The 17,623-nt window shown below is 38.9% G+C and overlaps 1 pseudogene; it reads right to left on the reverse strand.

The window, feature by feature from the left end:
• The window catches only part of LOC131077878 (probable inactive poly [ADP-ribose] polymerase SRO1), a 75,328-nt pseudogene extending 58,299 nt beyond the window's left edge, over positions 1–17,029 (reverse strand).
• Positions 17,030–17,623: the final 594 nt, after the last annotated feature.

Here is a 17,623-nt window from a genome sequence, read left to right on the forward strand (position 1 = left end):
AAAGAGTCTTTCTGAAGTGTATTATTTGTATCCAAGCCTGTTAAAACATTGGGGATTTGAACACATCCTCACAGAACATACACTTTTTGTTAGATTAAGCAAAATGGTTGTACTTTTTATGCCGTGCTTACATTTATTACTTCTGAAAATCATCCATCAAACTTGAAAAATTCACAACAAAAATTCAAAATTTGAAAAAATTCAAACAAAGGAAAAATTAGGGCAGATTAGCACGTAAGAGCAACTTCCTAGCGCTTAAGATACTTATATTAGTGCATCCAAACATCCAGTTAGTGCGTCGGTTCCAAACAGTAGCGTTTTATCCCAGGTCAAAACAGTGTAAAATCCTTTAGCACATCAAAGAAACAATCTAGCGCGTGGAAGAAACAACTTAGCACATGGAATCAAAACATTAGCACATTAAGTTCAACAATTAGCGCGTGACAGGCCCAGAATAGCGCATATCTTTTTCAAACAACCAGAAAATAATTTCAAATAGTCAAAACTTTAGCGTGTGTCTAGGGGCAGCCTAGCGCATATGGTTATTATTTTAGCACATAAAGACATTTCAATAGCACATGTAGTCTTTGTTCTAGTGCATGATCCAAAACAAAAAAACAAAGAGCAAAACCAGAAATTTTTTTGAAATTTTCATAAACATTTTTTTAAGGCCTTTTTCCATCAACATCATCTTTCATCAAAACAGAGTGACAAACAAACCATTAAAACTATTTTTTGTGTTAAATTTGTGTCAAAACAAACGTTGTCAGAATTAGAAACGAATCGAGCCATAAAGGATGTCTCTCCTATCATAATCTGAAAATTTCATCATCAGTATCAATAGAATCCTTTACCATCTTACAAATTTTTATCTCAAAACACTTGTTTAAAACTTTCAGATTGTCAAATCAAGTTTCCAAATCAGGAGGTTTTTATCCATATCATTCGACACACTTTGTCATGAAGGGGCATCTAAACCTTCACTTTGATAGAGTAAGATTTGAAATTTTCAAAAACAAGAATCAACTGAATTCAAACCAATCAAAGGAAACCATTGATCACTCATGCATGACTAATCCCCTTATTCTGAGAAGAAGGAACCTTTATCATAACATCACGTTGAAGAAACAACAACCTAATTTTTCCAAATTCATCAAAAGAAATAAGTTTTTATACATCAATCGTCAACTCTTCAAATCTCATCGGGTATTCCTTCATCACGTCAAATGGTATATCCAAAAAAAATCCAACGAATTTGACAAAGAACCCTTGAAGACAAGAGCCTACTGTCAAAAATCTGTTTTTAATCAAATCATAAACTGCGGAGGAAAGATCAATCCAACATTCTTACCCGACGAGTGCATCACATATAACACATTTCGACTAGAACCACCCACCCCCGAGCTACACATCGAAGAGGATTTTGTCCCCTTCGTCACCGAAAGTTTCTACTAAAATGCCTGTTACTCGCTCTCAAAGAACCAACAAAGCAAGACACACACAGAATCAAGTATGAACCGAAGACTGTCAAATCCTTTTGAAGTTCCACACTCGGAAGAGCTTGAAATTACTAAAGCACTTCTTCAAGAATGTCAAGAAAATCCTTCATTCCAAAAACTTGTCGAAAGGCTTATGGAAAATGACAAAGAAAAGTATATGCTCATGCTCACAAGTAAAGGCATTAAACTTCCTGAAGATTTAGACACAAATATTTTTCAAACCGGGTCTCGCCAATATGCATATCAAGAACAACAAAGAGAAGAAGAAACTCGTAACTTTGAACAACACATACCTGAGCAACGCATTCCAGAACAACGCATACCAGAAATGCGTATACCCGAACTAGAAACACCAGAGCAACATATACCATTTACCACACCTTTTCAGCTAAGAACAACTACAAGGGAAGAACTTTTCCCTCGACAAGAAAGTATACCTTTAGCTGCCCTTACTCAACAAATGCAAATGTTGCAAAGGCAAATACAGGATATGCAACAAGGGACAACAATGTGGTACTCTTTGAACAAAATCTGTCCTTATCCATTTGATAGAAGATTGAACATGGTACCTTTTCCACCAAACTCAGACGTTCCCAAATTTGATAAATATGATGGGAAAAGTGATACCCGAGACCATGTTCAAGAATTTTGCACACTGAGCCTTGAATTTGCTCATAATGACACCTATTTGATGAGGCTATTTCCCAGAAGCTTGGGAGGGCAAACCATGGAATGGTTATCCAAAATTACACCACCTGTTAGCTCATTTGATGAATTGGTTAAAAAATTCATAACCCAATATTCCTATAACATCCAACATGCCATAACCATGCTAGATGTTTGCAACACCAAACAAAAGAACAATGAAATATTCATGGTGTTCCTTCAACACTAGCGATGTATGGTCTCTAGATATCCTCGAGATATTCCCAAAAAGGAGAAAATGAAAATCTTCATCGATAACTTGAATAGTGAAATGAGTTACAGACTAAAACTTCAATGCATACCATATTTTGCTAAATTGATTGAAAATGGCATTCAAGTAGAGGAAGCATGTGTCAAAAAGGGAACACTCAAATTCTACAAGGAAGGAACAAACTCATCAAACTACAATAACCAGAACAACACCAACCTTGACAAATCTCTATTTTGGACGCGAAACAAAAACAAAGGCAACAATGAAACACATGATCCCAAATCTAAACAACTAGTGCTTGCATTATCTAGAAATCCTCAAAACACGAAAAATCCTAAAAAAGCTAATCCAAATGCTAACACACATACACAAAACACCGATCAAGGACAACTCAACACAAACAACACCAACGATACTCAAAACAAAAACATGAATCCAGGACCTAACAACAATTTCCAAAAGCGTATCTTCAAACCACTGGGACAATCACTAGAATCAGGATTCAGATAACTTTTGGCACACAAGATTCTTTTCTTGCCTCCAATCAGCAACTATGAACCTCAAATCAAACCACCTTGGTGGAATGATTCAAACTATTGTGATTATCATCGTAACAAGGGTCATCAGACAAACAAGTGCATGAGATTGAAACACGTGGTGCAAGATATGATTGATTGAGGTGACTTAACAATAGATGGTCTCAAAACAAATGGTGATCATGGAGCCTTTAAAAATCCTCTTTTGAATTACAACAAAGATGGAGCTTCAACCTCGAATGATACACGCGGAGCTCATATCAACCATATCTACAACAACACCATCAATCACATATCAGCTGAAGATCATCAAGTAAATGTCATCACCATCCGAGATCAGCGTGATCATGAATCTATCAATGTAACAACCCAAACTCAGAAATATGTCTTGAAAGGACATACTGCACCTACAACTACCACACCAAAAATCCAATATGACTTGGTAAGCCAACTACATAAAACTCTAGCATAGATATCTATACTAGAATTGATGAAACTATCGCCAAAGCACAAGGACATATTAGAACAAGTGCTTTTGGAAACCAATGTACCTCAAAATTTGGATACGGGCAGATTTCAAGCCATGGTCACCCATATGACTGGGCCTCATAACCTCACCTTTTCAGAACATGACGATGCTTCCTTAATCCATCCGCATAATAATCCTCTCCATATCGAAGTCATTGTTTGCAAACACTGAATAAAAAGAGTCCTAATAGATGGACGAGACGACCTTAATATATGTACTTTAAAGCTTATCCGTGCATTAGGCTTCTTAGAAGAATCTATTGATCCCTGCAAGAAGATTACCATAAAGGCATATGATGATGAGGAAAGGTCCTCTAAAAGAACCGTGATATTACCTATCCAAGTGGGCCCAATACAAAATGATACTATATGTCAGGTTTTGGACATAGACCTTACCTACAATATTTTGTTAGGGCGACCATGGATACATGAAATGCAAGCAGTACCTTCTACATATCACCAGTGTGTTAAATTTCCTTATGATGGACAAGAAGTCTCCATATCTGCTGATCACAATCCATTTCAACATTGCAACGCAATGGGGGCAGCCCAAGACAGTTTGGTTCCTCATAATAGAGAAAAGCAGCAATCTTCAACATCAGATCAACAAACAGTGAAATCTAACTCCTTATGGGGAGACTTCAAACAGAAAATGCAAATCAAAGACCAAGGTATCCGAGAATACTCTTTGGAGCCTTTATGTTTGGCCAAATTGCCAACATCACCTAGATGTCATGGATTGCCTACTACATCAACACATCTGGTCACTCAGCCCATTACCAAATTTGATGGTACCTTCATCCAATTGGGCACTCTAGCACATGAATCAGAAGATAAGGATATTCTTAGCTGGTTATACAAAGATGAGAAAGAAGATAATAGAGCAACTGCTCTGGACATTGTTCTACCTACACACCTATATGGAAAAGGATACTTAATCATGCAGCAAATGGGATATGATGGTAAAGGACCTATTGGGAAACGCCAGGAAGGAGTCATTGAACCTATAAATCTTCCTTCCCAGCCCAATAGAAACAAAGTAGGATTGGGTTGTGAGCTCACCTTTCTATTAAAAAGGCCACCCCACCTAACTACCAAACCTCAATGGAAAGTAAAGACGAAGTACAAAGAAGAATCCAGGCAGGAAGCACTCTTTGAATCAACAAAAACAATCCGCAAGGCACGGGAACGCTAGGATCAGAAGTTACATCAGGAAAAGCTTCTAAAATACAAAAGGGCCATATCTATAGCAGTAGCTCATATTCAAACACCAATATCTCAAGAAACAATGAATTCATCTCTGGATACCATTATTCCTCCCCGAGGGAGCACAGTCTATGAACAAATACAAAAAATAGAAGACGGATCGGACACAGAATCAACAAAAACTATCAAAATGGTATCTATCGTCAAAGATTTGTTTTCACCATACAACATACCAGTTTACAACACTGATAGAATCTGGGATGATGCCTCAGAGACTGATTCCAATGAATATGAATGGGGTACCTGCTCCAATGTTACTACAGATATCCCTAATGATACTAATTCTATATCTCTTTCCCAAGAAGAACATAACGCAAAAGATAGACCTCTTGAATTTGGACCGCAGAATATCTATGACACCACAGAAAGCGAACAGGAAGATTATGAACAAGTCTATGTAGAGGATAATACCATCAAAGACCTCGACGAAATCTTGAACTTCTTTAAAACCAAGAACAATCACGATGAAAACTCTGTCCTAACACTCACAGTAGCCAAACTTGATCCACCTAATGATTCCTTACCACTTGTCTTTCCTGACCTCATCGACTGGGATGAACCTGAAATCCATGATATACCAATTTTCCCAAATGATGAATCTATTATCCATTACCTATGTATCGTAAATCCGGAAACAGGATCTACCAGTGAACAAAATAACGACGTCTACAAACCAGGGAGTGCCAAGTCTCTCAGTCGCAAAAATGAACCAAATAAAGGATCTAATGCTGAAAACCAGTCAATGGTAGCTCTAGATCACAAAAAAGTAAAAATAAAGGATGCATCTGAGGGTGAAAACCTTTTTAAGGCACCTAACGATGGGAGACTTGACACTCTTCCTGAGCACTTTCATGAGCAATCACCCATATTGATTGAGCCCACTCAATCAATCAACATTGGTACCACGGAAGCAGTCAGAAACCTACATCTTGCAGAATCTCTGACAAAGGAAGAAAGATCAACATTCATCATTTTCTTTAAAGAAAAGCAACTTAATTTTGCTTGGTCATATGCTGATATGCCTGAAGTAGATCCACACTTAATCATGCATCACTTGTCCATTTCTATAGGAGTTAAACCAATCAGGCAAACGCTATGAAAGATAAATCCACAGGTGGCACTCATGGTCAAAACTAAACTAAAGAAATTATTAGACGTCAGATTCATCCAACCCATTGACTATGTAGAATGGATTTCCAACATCGTTCCAGTATCAAAACCAGATGGTAGTATCAGAATATGCACTGACTTCAGGGACGTCAACAAAGCTTGTCCAAAAGATGACTTTCCTCTGCCCAGTATCGACATCATTGTAGATCTCATAGCAGGCCACACAATGCTTTCACTAATGGATTGCTTCTCAAGCTATAATCAAATCAAAATAGCCCCAGAAGATCAAGATAAAACCGCGTTCACCTGTCCTTGGGGAACGTATTGTTGGAATGTTATGCCTTTTGGCTTGAATAATGCAGGGGCCACTTATCAAAGAGCAATGACCACAATATTCCATGACATGATGCATATATTTATGGAAGACTATGTGGATGATTTACTAGCTAAATCCTTTACCAGAGTAGAACATCTTGGCATCCTAACAAAGATCTTTGATCGAGTGGAGAAATTCCAAGTCAGGCTCAACCCTAAGAAGTGTGTCTTTGGGGTTACATCAGGCAAGTTACTAGGCTACATTGTCTCAGCTAAAGGTATTGAAGTAGATCCAGCAAAGGTACAAGCCATTATGGACATGCCACCACCGAAGAATATCAGCCAACTCAGATCTACAAGGATGACTTCAATCAATCAAGTGATTCATCGCTCAGCTAGTAGATAAAAGTCTACCATTTAACCATTTACTACACAAAAATGTACCCTTCAAATGGGAGGCCAAGTGTGCAGAATCTTTTTACCAAATCAAACAGTACCTAATGAATCCACTAGTTCTAGTACCACCAGTCGCAGGAAAGCCTCTTATCTTATATATCTCAACAACAGATATATCACTGGGGCACTATTGGCACAAGAAGATCAACAAGTGAAAGAACGTGCCATATATTACATTAGTAGCACATTGAATGGCTATGAACTCAACTATACATTCATTGAAAAAGCTTGCCTAACAGTGGTCTTCGCATCTCAGAAGTTCCGAGATTATATGCTAGCACACACCATTAAGCTAGTCGCAAAAATTGATCCTCTCAAATATCTACTTAGCAAGGCAGCTCTTACAGGCCGCTTGGCTAAATGGGTCATGATTCTCAGTGAATTTGACATTCAGTACACCGAAAGATGAGCAATCAAAGGACAAGCAATTGCAGATCAGTTGGCTGAAGCACCGCTACCAAGAAAACACACCATGGAGATTGAATTTTCGGACAGGGACATTCTTGCTCTTTCTACTAAACAATGGACCCTATACTTTGACAGATCCTATACACAACATGGTTCGGGTGCCGGCATTCTGTTCATCACTCCTCAAGGACACACTATATCAAGATCATATAGGCTTATATTTCCATGAACAAATAATGTGGCTGAATATGAGGCATTGGTTATAGGCATCAAAATGGCCGTAGAATGGAAAATCATAGAGTTAAAGGTCTATGGAGACTCACAACTAGTCGTCCATCAAATCAACAATGACTATCAGACAAAGGATGATAGGCTACTACCCTACAAGCAAATGGTGGATGACTTCAAACAGTATTTTGTGCACATCACCTTCGAGCAAATACCACGATTGAACAACAAAGCAGCCGATGCAATGGCTACTATTGCTTCATTGCTACAAATTCTACAGCAACAAAGTCATTACAAGTTCTTGGTAGAGCAACTTTTCTCCCCCGCCTATGACCACTCTGAATCCCAAGTTATGTATGCCTTGACTGGTTCAGATTCTCCATTATATGGACCAATATACGACCACCTCAAGCAGAATATCTTACCCATTGACCAATCCCATAACCGAAAACGTAACTTTATCTGACAAGCTGCCTGTTACACCCTTATCGCTGATACTTTGTATCATCGAGGTCTAGATGGTACTCTTCTTCATTGCCTTGATCATAATGATTCTGATTTTGCTTTACACGAGCTTCATGAAGGTATTTGTGGCACACATTCAAGTGGCACTACTCTTGCTAAAAAGCTTCTAAGGATGGGATACTACTGGCCTACAATGGAGAAAGACTCATACCACTTCGCCAAGAAATGTCCTAAATGCCAGATCCATGGTAATCTGATACATGCACCAGCACAAGAACTGCAGCCATTTACAACATCCTGACCCTTTTGTCAGTGGGGACTAGAATTAGTTGGCAAAATTCATCCTTCATCTTCAAATGGATACAAGTTCATTATAATAGCAACATAATACTTTACCAAATGGATAGAAGTAGTTCCCATGACCACAGTGACTGGGAAACAAATTGCCTCTTTTATCCTCAATTATCTGATCTGCAGATATGGTATTCCAAGTTCAATCATCACAGATAATGGATGACCTTTCAAAAATTAAGATATCCAAGAACTATGTGAAAAATTCAAAATCCAACATAGGTTCTCTACACCATACTACCCATAGGGAAATGGTCAAGTAGAAACATCTAACAAGACAATCTTGAAAATCCTAAAGAAAATAGTAAATGATGCAGGCAAAGATTGGCACGTACAACTCAATCTAGCACTTTGGGCATACAGAACTAGCATCCGCACACCTATAGGAGCAACACCATACTCATTGGTATATGGATCAGAGGCCATTTTACCTCTAGAAGTAGAAATCTCATCTCTCAGAGTCTCTTTGAAAGGTTTAATCCCAAATGAAGAGTATCAAGTTAACCGACTGCAAGAGCTTGAACTATTAGATGAAAGACGTCAGCATGCTTATACTCATCTTAAAGCATATCAACAACGCATGTGCAGGAGCTACAATCACAAAGTGATCCCCAGTAATTTCAAAATTAGTGACCTAGTCCTCAAAGAAAATCCAAGAAATCAGCAAGATCAAGAAAAGAAAGGGAAATTTGAACCTAACTGGTTGGGTCCCTATGTTATCATATCAGTCTATGGATCAGGTGCCTATCAGCTCACAAATTTAGAAGGAGATGTGCTCAACGAACCAACTAATAGTATCCATCTAAAGAGGTACTACACTTAAGTAACCTAATGCACGAAAACAGCCCAAAAAAAAAAAAAAAAAAAAGCAAAAATGTCAAAAAAATCTAGAAAAAGCAAAAATATAAAGTACAATAAAAACAAAGGGTTCAAACCTGGTAAACAGGCACTCTTGTGAAAGAATGGCTCCTCTATTTATATCCATACCATTTTATCCATACAAACACTATCGGCCATCGCCCGACACTTAGCAAATATCCATTCAGGACATACTCAGCGTAGTCACTATCTTGGTTTATCTATATATATCCTCTTACCACAAATCCACCATGGCTTGGAAATCACTGTACATATTCACATCAAGAGGCACACTCAGCTAGGGGCATTCCAATCATCTAAACATGGTAAACACTCAAGACATCAAGGCTATTTGCAAAACTCAAACAGCTTGACATCCAACAACAAAAACTGCGCTTCATCACAAAACCAAACAAAACAATTCACAAAACTACAAAGGATGGATGATTTTCTGAAGTATTAAATGTTGCATTATCGCATAAAAATCTTAACTAGTTTTGCATTTTGAACTTTATGAATTATTGGATTCTCTTCCTTTTCTCACTCAAAAGCTTCAAAGCTAGAGCTCCTGAGGAACTTCCAATATTTTCTTAGTCTTCTGTCTGTGAGGCGATCACTTGTGTTGTGTGAATATTGGCCTCAAGATGTGATACATCGAATATCACTAAAGGCCTGATTCCACTTTACGCATACAAATGATTCAATCTTGTCTATTTACGCAATACGCACTCAGGTCATCCTAGTTCAATTATACCTTGACGCTTGTGCTATCTTGCAAAATCAAACATCATGTAAATTTTTCTCAAGTCATTATGGTTCAATTATACCATTATGCTTGTATAAATTTTCAACATATCCTAAAAAAATCAATGCTCAATGATGATATCTACAAAGAAAGCAAACAAATGGCTATATTGGATGGCAAATGTAGAATGAGGATGCTCCAAAAACATAGTTTGCATATCATTTTACAATTAGTTGCATGTCATTTAACATGTTTGCATATCAAGATACATTTAGCAGCATATTAAATCATACATCTCATTTTTAAGATACATTTAACAACATACTAAATCATACATCTCATTTTCAAGATACATCTCACAACACATAAAAGCATACAATCTGCATCATACATTATATCATATATTTAAGCATTGCATCATCACATAAATGAAATAGCCACATAACATGCATCCATATAAACACATCACATGATCAAAGCAAATGGTGCCGAATATATATATATATATATATCTCAAAATGATCCAAATGTACAAAATATGTCAAAACACTGTGTCCAGTACAAAGAATACAATGCTCAAAAATACAACGGAGACCATGTCTCTCAAGTATGACTATCCCCTGACGGAGATGGTCTAGCTCCAGATGCACCCACCCCTGGATCCCCAGGAGGATCCTGTCTCGGTGGCCCTATAACACCTCAGCTCTCAGATCATGACCTAGTATCTCGAGATTGACTAGATCTCAACTGTGCAAAACTCTGTACTCAGCGATCCCTGGGTACTGCAGCCTCATAGTGCCGTCGATAGTACTCTGCCTCCTGAGCTCTCAACACTAGCTCTCTCAGGGTGTCTCTCATAGGACCACCCGTAGCTGCTCTCTGCATGTTGGACACCACCTCCTTCGCTCATCCCCTTCGCTCTATCTCAGTGTCCTGCTTAGTGGTCAACTGAGAAATCTACCACTGATAGGTCAGAATCTGTGCCTGCAACTGCTGTATAGTAATCTGTAGGGTCCGCATCTAAGCATCCTCCATATGACCTGGGACCCGAACCCATAGTGGTACCTATGCTGAAGGAACCCCTCCCACTCAGCCTGTCCTCGGTGCTGGAGGTGGGAGTACATCCATCCTCCTCCTCTGCACTGGTCGCCTAGCCTCCTCCGTACCACCCACTACAGCTAACACCTCCCCCACTCTCTCCTCTCCACTAACTCCAATAGCCAATCCACCTCTACCCCTGTCTATCACCCCCACTCTCACCGCTCTATCCACACCTCTATCCCCTCTCCTCCCTCTATCTCCCTACCTCCCTCTGGCTCCTCTCCCTCATCGTCCTCCTCCATCATCTCCATCATCTCCATCGTCTCCCCTGTCTCCCTCCTCCTCATCCAAATCAAAAGCTGGCCTCATCTCATCAGGATCAGATATCCTGGCCACCGCCCACGCAGCAAACAATCGGTAAAACTCATCTGTCATGCCCGCATCCTAAATCTCAGGGGCATAATCCCATATCTACCCAGCCAACCCCACAAACTCCTCCACCGCCACTGCACTATCAATGGTCGGCCCCCAATCTGTTACATCCTATCGTCGCCATGCATATAAGCATGCTCCTTGTGGAATACCCTATTGGCGCCCAAACTGCCTCAAAACTTGGGTCACCACAAACCTCTCAATCACAAATGGGGTCCTCCCGATCAGGTATCTGGTCATGAATACAAAGGGCATCTCCAGCCTATCCTCAGCCCACACCTCACATCCTGTATACGGTCGCTAGGTGACTGTATCTATGTCATCTAGCACTCTCCTCCAATGCTCTAGTTTGCCTAGCTTACGTTGGACAACTAGACCCCTGTATCCGTACGCATATGCGCATCCCACAGGCCTATCCCTGTCTACTAGTGGCCTTGCTGCTGGAATGTGCTCCCAGCACCATACCTGTAATAATGTCATGCTAGCTGACAAACTGCCGTAACCGAGGTATACCACCTCATGCAGACCCCTGTATAGATGGGCTAGCATAGCTGACCCCCATGAATACCTCTGGCCCTGTGTGACCATCTCCTCCAAAACCGGCCCCCATCCCACCGAAAATCCCTTTGACCTGTGATCAGGACAAAGGAATCCACCAATGAACCCTGCTAGTATAGATGGCAGTGGTGCGTAATCCAGGTCTAGAAACTCCTGCCATGGGATCTCATAGCCACAGACTATATCATCCTGAAAAATGCGTCGCAGTGCCTCTGTCCCACCCTCCTCCAACTGCTCATATGGTAGTAGTGCCCCTACTATAGGGATGCACAGGATCCTATAATAGTCCCCTGGTGTGACTGTCATCTCTCTAGTGGCAAAATGGAAGGTGTTTGTATCACTGTGCCACCTCTCCACAAGTGCTATCAATAGCCCCCAGTTCACAGTGAACCGAGACATATCCAAGAGGGAAGTCAACCCACATCTCTTAATGATATCAAGGTCGGCTTGTGACAACTGCGGTATCAATGTCCACAGTCTCAGAAATCTCTCTCACGACTGAACCACGCCCAATCGCTCCTATCAAACAAGCAAAACAAATCCAATATCAGTTTCCACATCAAAACCAACGATATCAAAATCAAACTCACATCAACATGAAATAATTTTCTCATCTACATCAAGTTCAAAATCCTATCATTTCATATCAACTTGTAACACAACTCAAGTTATCAAAAATCATATCAAAACTTGTAACACAACTCAAATCTCCACAATCACATAAACTTATAAAACAACTGAAGTTTCCCACCCATATCAGCTTGTAACACAACTCAAGTTTCCAACCCATATCAGCTTGTAACACAAATCAAGCTTCACACATTGAATTTGAAACACGGTATGCAAACAAATCATATTTTGATCAAAACACCACATTGATATCTATACATAACTTGAAAAATCACAAATCAAAAACAAATTATATCGACACTCATATTGGAAAAATCCATAAAATCATGATAGACAAAGCAAATAAATTTACATTTCGGCTCATTTCCCAAAAAAATTTTAGATGCGCTAAAACAGACTCCCACTGCACTAAAATTCCCCTACATGCTAGGCTGTTTTTCCTACACGCTAATCTATTTACCCTATGCACTAGACTGACTCTACGCGCTAACTCTTTCCCCCCAAACCTACCTTGTGTGCTAGACTGACTCTACGCGCTAATCTATCCCTCCCAGGCGCTACCTATTTGACCCTATGCCTAGGTTAGCCCCACGCGCTAAACCCCCTTACCCATGCGAACCCCTATGACCCCTATGCGCTAGGTCTACCCTACGCGCTACCTGGCTGACCCTATGCTACCCGACTGTTGCCATGTGCTATTCTACATATATGCACTAACCTATTTTTTTTATGTGCTATCCTATCTATTTCGGACGCGACCCCTAATATTTGACTTGATGTGCTACTTAAAACTTTGTATGTGCTAATCTATGCCCTAGACGCGCTAAACCGTTAAACCCGACCTTTGAAAATCAAAAAATGACTAAAAACAACCAAATGAAAAGTCAAAAAAGGGTAAAAAATGTTGACTTACTGGTGATCCATACGCTGGAGGTCTCTGGTACCTCCGAACGCGCTTGAAACGGTGTCTATGATAAGGAATCGGCATTTTCTCTGTAGACCAAATTCTCTTTCTCCAAAGTCAATAGAGCACAAATGAATCTAATTCAAGCCCTTTTCCCCTTTTATAAGAGGAAAATGAAATTAGGGTTAGCCGAATGGACCTGTAATATGGTCGCGGTCTCCCCTATACCATAATATTTGTAACTTATTAGGAGATGAATCAATTTCCCCACATTTCACATGCACGAAATCATACACATCATACGCAACTCATCAAATTAAATCCAAAATTTTCAAAATATTGATTCATCTCCCGAGGGGGCATCACCATCAAATATCGAATCTGGTGCATCACACATCAAATCAAATCTGAGGCACAACTAGCAAATTAAAAGAGCGACACAAAAATTGCATTTGATCATAAATCATGATAAAGCATCATTAACTTTGAAATAACATGTGCACACATGTCACTTCAAAGAAGGGCAAAATGTAGACGTATAAAAATGACCATATTCCTAAATGAATATTTTATGTTCATTTCTCTATTTGATTAAATCCAATTTAATTAAATTATCCACATTCTTCTATTTTATTAAGTAAATTACTCAATTTATTTAAATAAAATTCACTATACCCATTTAATGAATAAATCATTTTATTCAATTAAATCCCCCCTATCCACTTTTAATTAAATTCAAATTTAATTAAATAGTTATCCTAAAATTGAATAAATCTAATTTATTTAATTTCCCCAAATTGCAACTAAATTGAATTAAATTACTTTATTTCAATTAAATCCTATTATCCCTCCATCCACTTGCAAAATCCTACATCTCCCACTTGCCTTCCTAAAACCCTTTCTAATCCCTTCTAGACTCTTCTAATCACTTCTAATTAGCCTAACCTATCATTCTAAACTTTGTCACATCCCTAAGCAAAGGGAAGTCACTTCTCAAACCTCAAAGTCTTTGATAACCATTAAAGGCTTCCAACCTTCAACTACTTAATTTCTCAAAGTCTTTGATAGCCATTAAAGGCTTCCAACCTTCAACCACTTAATCCCCCAAAGTCTTCAATAACCATTAATGGTTAACTCAAACCCTCTTACATGGTTAAAGAATTTGTTTTAGCTCAACCTTCATCCAACCCAAGGGTCTCATCAGGACTTTAATGCTTTGACCATGATTATCTCTTAATCATTTGCACAAGGGTTTATCCTTGGATTAACTCTTAATCCAATAGGTAAACCTAACTTAAGCTTGACCCTTACCTTCTAGATAACCATGAGGTCTTCTCAGGCATTTAATGCCTCCAACCCCTTCTCTCAACCCAACCCTATGTTGACACTTGTCACCCTTTCATTGGTGCAAATTGTGCACATGGATCCCCAACTTTCAAACTCAACCCTTGATTGAATCTTTCAATCTTGACCATCCATTGCCCTGTTTTTGCTATAAATAGAGCTCTTATTCCTCCATTTTAAATCATCTTTTAAATTTGTAGTATCACACTTATGCTCAAATACATTCAAGCTTTCATATATCATTTTTATGCTCATCATTTTAGCCTCTTTAAAATCAGGAATTAGTCTAAATATGCATGTTTAGAATACTTTTTTTATCATTTAGCTCAATCATAGACTAATATATATCATGTTAGGATAGTATTTATACTAACCTTGTCATCTTATAATCTAGTTTATTGCATTTCTAGAATCATGCATAGCTTAAGATGCATCTCATACTAAAATCTATCAAAACATCCCTCGTTCTTGCATTTGCCATCCCTAAACCAGTTTGCTCAGTGATCTGAAGGAAAAAACATTGGTTTGAGGGACATTGTGAGATAGAGAACCATGGGACCCACCTTGGGAAGCTGAGTAATACTTCATTACTCCATAGCTTGCACCAAGAAATCCTGTGTGTGTGTGTGGACAAGTCATTTAGCAACATTTTTCATATATTAAGTTTTATTGACCCACTTTTCCCACATACACATAGTATAGTATTAACCTTTACAATTTACAACATATGTATGATGTTAAAACAATCTAAAACATCATGATCTCATCATTGTCTGACTCGGTAGTAGTTGCCCATTGAATACCTTATTCATCCCCTTATTCATCATATTCTTTCCTATGTCTTTTACTGACAACTTTATAATATTCATATCATACTTCTCAAGATATGGCAACATCATACTGAATTAGAAAATCAATTTCATGACATCAATGACAAAATAATAATATCAAGACAGTAAAACATCTTTAATCAGTTATATCTATAATCATCAACAACCTTCTCAATTTCCTTAAGAAATGCCAACAATCTTTCATTGTCTGTTATAATCTTTCATTGTTTGTTATAATGCCATATTGGGCGGAGGTATGTTTCTCTACTTTATTTTCTTGATTTCATGTTTATATGCACACGTACATGTGAACTTGTGATTCATATAGGAAATATCGATACCTATTTCATCAATGGTGAACCCTCCTCCGTGCACTGGAGAAGCATCTCAGGATCCGGTACACTTTTGTTTGATATGTAAAACTAATTATTTTAACCTTCAATACTTATCATTATTGTTGGTGTAAATAAATATTCATTTTGGATATTATTACACTTTACTTAAGTTAACTTAGGATAATGCATCTCTTTGTAGTTTGGATTTGAGACACTTAGGGAAGTGTGCACATAGGGATAGAGCTTGTAGGAGAAATTCCACCTTTTGTGGTCTTATTTTGCTGTTACACTCCACATTCGATGGGTCATCCACCTCTTTGGAATATTATATTATTTCTCCTACCTACCCTTAGTATTTCTTACCTACCCTTATTTCTCATTGAGCCACATGTCATATTTCTGTGCTCATACATCCATATGGCCTTGCCTATATAAGCAGGCCTCTATTCATTGTATTGGTTAATCTAGTTGATCATTTTGCATATTGATGAGAATATAGTTTGTTCTTATCATTCTATTGTCTCTTTTATGCTTTTCATTGTGCCCTTGATCTTGGCAAAATCCTACATGGTATCAGAGCAATTGGGGCGTCATTGATTGGTTTTTGGAGACATCGTGGAAGGTTTCCATTTTCGGATCTGGGGACCTTCATTTTTTGGGGGCGTCATATAGCGATTTGGACATCACCGTTGAATCCGGGAGGCCGTTTCCATAAATTTTGACTATAAAGTCGACCTATTTTGGTGAGAATTTTTTTTTCCCCATTTTGGCTATTATCGTATGGATTTCGAAAAAAAATTTCAAAAAAAAAAATTATTTTCTGAAAAATTTTGAAAAAATAAAAAAATTCAAAAAATATAAAAAAAAAAAATTTTGGTTGTTGGGGGTCCATAGACCCCCCCGTATAGCACCGCTCATACCCACAGACTGTGTGTTGCAGGTCGGACCTGTGTCGCCGCAGGTCCACGCCGGTTCCATACTCCGGTCATCCTTCTCCCACGCGTCCCCAGTGGCGATTTCCACTGCAACCTCCATCCCCGGTGCCCAGGTCTCCCCACCCCTCAGAACCTATTCTCCCCGCCGCTCAGCAACTTCTCGCCCGTCACCGCCCGAGTAGGTTCCCGCCACTCGCCGGTCTCTGCACGCTGCCGTCGGCTTCCCTTTGTTTTGGCCGCTCCCTCCACCGGCGACCACCTAAACCAGGCGAAAACCGCATCCGCCACATGGAAAGCGGCCACTGGCCCACGGGAAAACCCGTACGCTCTATCTGCCATGTCAGATCTATACGCCTATCAGTCTGTATGCACAGTCATCTGTATAGTCAGCAATCCGTACAGTATGGACACCCAGTCAGCAGGGAGGCGAATTTTTTGCAATGGTCATATGATCATCCAATTTAACACAATGAATTGCTAACATCAGCACCACATCAACATTTTTTGGAAATTTTTTGACCCCTCTCCATTGAGCTTTTCAGTTTTGCAGTCCAACTTTGAAAGGCCATATTTTGCTCATTTGTGCTCCTTTTTTGGTGCAATTTTTTTTGAAATGGGCTAAAATTTCATGATATTTGAAGTGGTGTGGTTATTTTCTCATTTTGGTGCACAGGTTTTTCGGAATTTTTGAATTCTCTCAGCTGTACCTGTCTAATCCTCAATTCTGCAACTTCAAAGGCCTCGTTTGAGCTCATACGACCTCCTTTTTAGGTGCTGTTTTTTTTTAAAGTGCTTATTTTTTCATCTACTTTCATAATCTATGATAAGATTTTAGATATTTTAAGTGGAAATTGTACTTTCAGATATTGGTCTTATTTGGCCTATTAGGTACTTGTAAATTGCTTGGATCTTAGTTAGATCTCTTGCATTATC

The sequence above is a fragment of the Cryptomeria japonica genome, chromosome 4 (genome assembly GCF_030272615.1).
Source record: "Cryptomeria japonica chromosome 4, Sugi_1.0, whole genome shotgun sequence".
NCBI classification, from domain to species: Eukaryota; Viridiplantae; Streptophyta; class Pinopsida; order Cupressales; family Cupressaceae; genus Cryptomeria; species Cryptomeria japonica.